Genomic DNA, 6,000 nt, shown 5'->3' with positions numbered 1-6,000 from the left:
GAATTTTTCATTGATGCATAAAGTCAGTTCTCATCAAATTCACACAGGTATCCTGCAGAAGGACCACTGGTGTAGTTCATCATATTAATAATAAACATGTTCCACAAAGTTTGAGAACAAGTGTCTACAGTATCGCTTCATTGTTTATGCTTAAACATTTCAATTTGTGAAATGCTTTTATTAAAAGTGTGTTTAAAGGGGCCATGAACTGAGAAACCAAAATTTCCTTGATATTTTGACATATAAGAGGTCACTGTACTATAAAAACATCCTGTAAGTTTCAGAACTCAAAACATTCTTGTTAGTCTAAAATCAGCTTATATTGAAGTCAGTTTGCCAAAATGACAGGTTGTGGAATATGATGTAATAGTATGTCTAAACACCACCTCCACTGAAGAAGATCAACGCCTGCTTCCAGATCACTGACTGTTTAGCCCCGCCCACCAATTCAAACATGTAGATTTAGATTTAGATTTAGTCATTTTGCAGACGCTTTTATCCAAAGCGACTTACAATTGGGGAATACATAAAGCGATTCATCTTGAAGAGGCAATCAGACAGACGAAGTGCTTGCAACACCAAGTCTCAGGCATTGTTCAAATAAATACAAACTACCAAAGGAAGGAATAAGTAAAGAGATTTTTTTTTTTTTTTTTTTAGTTTAGGATGAAGTCAAGTGCTGTCGAAAGAGATGAGTTTTCAGTTGTTGCTTGAAGATTGACAGGGATCCAGCAATCCGGATAGGGGTGGGAAGATCGTTCCACCAGCCAGGAATGGTGAACGAGAATGATCTGGAGAGTGATTTTGAGCCTCTCTGTGATGGTACCACGAGGCGTCGTTCACTAGCAGATCTCAGATTTCTGGAGGGGATGTAGTTTGTTAGTAGAGAGTGCAAGTAAACGGGTGCTGAGCCAGTGGTTGTTCTATATGCAAGCATCAGTGTCTTGAACTTGATGCGAGCCGCGACTGGTAGCCAGTGCAGGGAGATAAAGAGAGGTGTAACATGGGCTCTTTTGGGCTCGTTGAAGACCAGTCGTGCCGCTGCAGTAGTTTATGAAAGAGGCGAATGCACAGGTCTATGCAGAAACCAGACGATAAAGATGCTCCGAAGACAACAAGGCGCTGTGCAGTGCCAGGTTGTGGAAAGAAAAAAAAAGAAAAAAAACAGTATTTGCATTGCCTTCTTTCTGATCCCAACATTAGGAAAGAGTGGATTAACTTTATTTTTAATGAAGATCCAGACTTTTTCACTACATTTTATCACGGATTAATTTACAAACAAGGCACAATTCAACACAGGATTTTCATAAAAAATTAAACTAAAAGGCGATGCTGTGCTGGCTATATTGGATCCAACAGTAATGTCACAACTCACAACTGTGAGTAACTGTTTTTATTACATGATCACTATTGCTTTGTCTGTTAAACAAATCGTTTGATGAGTATTTCTTCATGTTTAACCTAAATCACAGCAGCGTCCATCTGTGGAGTACATAGACTGTCAAACATACACAACTATTAGCCAATCATAGCAGTGGGTGTTTACTTCCGAGTCTACAAACTGCCACGACTATTCAAACAGAGTGCTCCGATGAGGGGGGTTAAAAACAGGACAGAAAATATCCCATTACTTCTAAATTGTTGTTTTGTTTTTTTTGTAAAAATCTTGATAATATTATAAGTGGACCTCAGAGAACAGTACAAAATAAAAAAAACTAAGGCAGTTCATGACCCCTTTAAATTGATCAAAGGTGATGGTAAAGACATTAATAATGTCACAAAAGAGTTATGTTTTAAGTAAGTGTTGTAAATGTGTAAAAAATGTAATCCTGTTTCAACAAAAAAATTATGCAACAAAAGTTTTCATCACTAATAATAATAAGAAATGGAGTAATGCTGAAAATTACATTTCACAATATCACTGTATTTTTGATCAAAAGATTTGAGCATAAGAGACTTAAAAAAACAAAAAAAACATTCAAAAATTCATAGCAACCCCAAACTTTTGAACAGCAGTGTATATAAAGATAAAGATATTTATATATTTCATTTAAAGTAAATAATAAGCTGTGGAACATCATAGGGGAGAGTTAATGTTCCCCATTTTATTTTTATTGTGTGGACAGGAAAATGACTGTAGGGTTGTTGTGTCAGGCCTGGTTAGGACTCTGTGCAAAGCTTCACCTGCATGAAGTGAAAGCCGATAATGAGCCGGGGGATTCGTCCCAAATAGGGGCAGTTCATCCACCGCAGAGCGTAGGCAGCGGCCGCAGTCAGAGAGCACTGCTGGGCCAGGACACCCTGAGTGAGACCTGTTAGAGCCTTATTAAAGGCTGGCGACCAGGGCTGGGTATTTTCAGACTGACGCGTTAATTTCCAGCAGGACTGTGGCTCATTGTGGAGTGGTGGGCTCAAAGCTTCACAAAGGCCACACATGCTGCGCAGTGAAATGGATGTAAACACAGTAGAGGGTTTTGGACTTCTTGCAAGGTGACCAGCCAAACCACCCTAAGGGCTGGCTCTCATTGGTGCCGTGCCACCAGGCACTGACAGTGTCAACATCATTACTGTCAGATGCAATAAATGCCTGGGGTTCTTACGGTTCTTGCAATGGCTTACCAGATTTGCCTTTTTCTCACTCTGGATCACTGAAGTAGCCCTTCACCTTTTCTTAAAAGTGCTGTGGAGTCAGTTGTGTCTGAGCACAAAAGGTCATGGACTTTTTGTTCTTCAGACGAATATAAAATGTGAGATATATGAAGGAGATATATATTTTTTTATATAGAAAACCTACAGTAGTATCAACTCATCAATATGTATGGCCAGATAAAATTAGTTTGATGTTTTCCAAAATTCCATTTTATTTTTTTACCCAAATTCCAAATTGTTTTTGTTTGTTTTTTTCTGAAATATTTTAAAATGTTTTAATCACATTTTAATGACCAAATTCATGTCCAATCAATTGAATTAATGAAACTTTAACAATTTGACAGTTTAATATTTTATATATATATTTTTTTTATAGTAATAGGGCCCTATGAAATGTTTTGTTTGTTTGTTTGTTTATTTCAGAAATGTTGTGTTTTCCTTTTGAATTTTAAGTACATTTTATCATTATAAGAAGTACATTTTAGTATACAATAGTAATATATAATACAGTATATGTTTAGTAATGCACTCGCATACATAAGTGAACAGACATGGACTAAAAGTCGGAAAAATTTAATGTTTGATTTCAGTTAATCTCATTAAATGTGTGTAATGGATTTATATTTGTTACCATCTGCCATTCTCATCACAGCTCAGGATAGGTTGAAGGTTTTGGGTCAATGTTGCCATAATGTCCTGTGGCTCTGATGATTGGCTCAAAAATCCTGAGCAAAGATGCCAACTGCTACTGAGATTAATGGAAATGCTGATGGAGAGCTTTCTCAAGGTGGAATAGACCATCTCCCCTTTTGTCCCGCTCACACATTAACTGTGGGAACAGAGATCCAATAAACAGGACAAATGAAAGGTCATGTTCCTCTGACATCCTCGATTTGTTAACATATCCCAGAGACAAACAGTGCACATGGCCCATAAATTTCCTGTGCCAGTCCAGACCAGGGATGCTCTGGAAGACATGGGAGATTATGCCTTTGTGCTCAGACAGAATCACGCAGGACAACCGGATGTGGATTCCTCGTGTGGATTCCTCAAGCTTTAAGCTATAGCCTATGTTCATGACTGAAAAATCAAGTCAAATAAATACCCCCTTTGTTGACCTTAATGGGAGCGATGAAGTTTGTTGCATTGTGCCACTATATGTTCTGTTTTGTGATTCCAAATTAGTATATGTTAAAATACGTTTGGTGAAATTTGGAGCAATGGTGTGTTAAAGTCCTCTTTGGACGTTCGTTTAGAAAGTCATTAGAAAGACTAATGTGTACATACACTATATGGACAAAAGTATTGGGACACCCAATTCTTTAGAACAGAAAAAGGAACTTCCAAACCTGTGGCAACAAAGATGGAAACATAATTCATGTATTTAAAAATTCTATTTCCATCTCTGTTGCAGCAGTTTTGGAAGTGTCTAAAATGACTATACCCATATGTACAAGTCATTGGTGTTTGATGATGAGTTTTTGGCATGCATTTAGAGTCCCACCAGTGGTCTTCAGATGGGATTAGGACTTTGTTTTCTGCGGACCAGTCAAGTTCTTCCATGCACACTGACTAAATCAATCATTTATTTTTTAACCTTGCCTTATACACAGAGGCATTGTCATGTTAGAATAGAAAAAGGTCCTGTCCAAACTGTTGCTATAGAATTAAAGCACACAATTCCCTAGAATATCATTACATGCTTAAACATTAAGATTTGTACTATCTAAAGTAGTCAAACCTGTTCATTAGAAGGGGGTGTCCCAATATATTTGTCCATATAGTCCATATATACTACTCTGCTTCTATCCCACAAAATCAATTTATGAAGCATTTTGCAGCCTCTCCTTCATTGACATCCATTCAAAAAATGGCCTCCAGTCTCCTTACTGTCGTGCCACGACGTTATGCTTTTTGGCTAACCTTGGAGGCTTGCCTAAAGTGGCTTTGGCCGTGGCATAAACAGATGCGACTCAATGTGCAATACATTTTTTTTTTTTCTCCATATTAACCAGTTTTTAACCTAGCCTGATGCAACAGCGATATACGATGAACAACACAGGACTCTAGTTTTGAAGGGGTTTCTGTTTCTGCGATGTCAACTGGAACTACAAACTATGACGTGATAATCTTAGGTACTGATTATGTGTTTTATTTCAAATGAAAGGGATTTACTGTAATTTTGAATATTGTGACATTTATAGCCACACTGAAACCGACAATGGATATTTTACCTCGGATCTTGAAAAGAAAAGAAAGGAAACAAGAGCATTCAAACTTTGAACAAAATGTATTCCATTAAAAAGATTTTATTGGTTACTCATTTTTAATAATGTTAAAATTATTAATATACAGTGGTGTGAAAAAGTGTTGGCCCCTTTCTGATTTTTTTTTTTTTTTTGCATGCATTTAGAGTCCCACCAGTGGTCTTCAGATGGGATTAGGACTTTGTTTTCTGCGGACCAGTCAAGTTCTTCCATGCACACTGACTAAATCAATCATTTATTTTTAACCTTGCCTTATACACAGAGGCATTGTCATGTTAGAATAGAAAAAGGTCCTGTCCAAACTGTTGCTATAGAATTAAAGCACACAATTCCTAGAATATCATTACATGCTTAAACATTAAGATTTGTACTATCTAAAGTAGTCAAACCTGTTCATTAGAAGGTGTCCCAATATATTTGTCCATATAGTCCATATATACTACTCTGCTTCTATCCCACAAAATCAATTTATGAAGCATTTTGCAGCCTCTCCTTCATTGACATCCATTCAAAAAATGGCCTCCAGTCTCCTTACTGTCGTGCCACGACGTTATGCTTTTTGGCTAACCTTGGAGGCTTGCCTAAAGTGGCTTTGGCCGTGGCATAAACAGATGCGACTCAATGTGCAATACATTTTTTTTTGTTTTTTCTCCATATTAACCAGTTTTTAACCTAGCCTGATGCAACAGCGATATACGATGAACAACACAGGACTCTAGTTTTGAAGGGGTTTCTGTTTCTGCGATGTCAACTGGAACTACAAACTATGACGTGATAATCTTAGGTACTGATTATGTGTTTTATTTCAAATGAAAGGGATTTACTGTAATTTTGAATATTGTGACATTTATAGCCACACTGAAACCGACAATGGATATTTTACCTCGGATCTTGAAAAGAAAAGAAAGGAAACAAGAGCATTCAAACTTTGAACAAAATGTATTCCATTAAAAAGATTTTATTGGTTACTCATTTTTAATAATGTTAAAATTATTAATATACAGTGGTGTGAAAAAGTGTTGGCCCCCTTTCTGATTTTTTTTTTTTTTTTTGCATGTTTGTCACACTTTAATGTTTCAGATCA

The sequence above is a fragment of the Onychostoma macrolepis genome, chromosome 09, assembly GCF_012432095.1.
Source record: "Onychostoma macrolepis isolate SWU-2019 chromosome 09, ASM1243209v1, whole genome shotgun sequence".
NCBI lineage: Eukaryota > Metazoa > Chordata > Actinopteri > Cypriniformes > Cyprinidae > Onychostoma > Onychostoma macrolepis.
Note: the sequence above shows the minus strand (reverse complement) of the source record.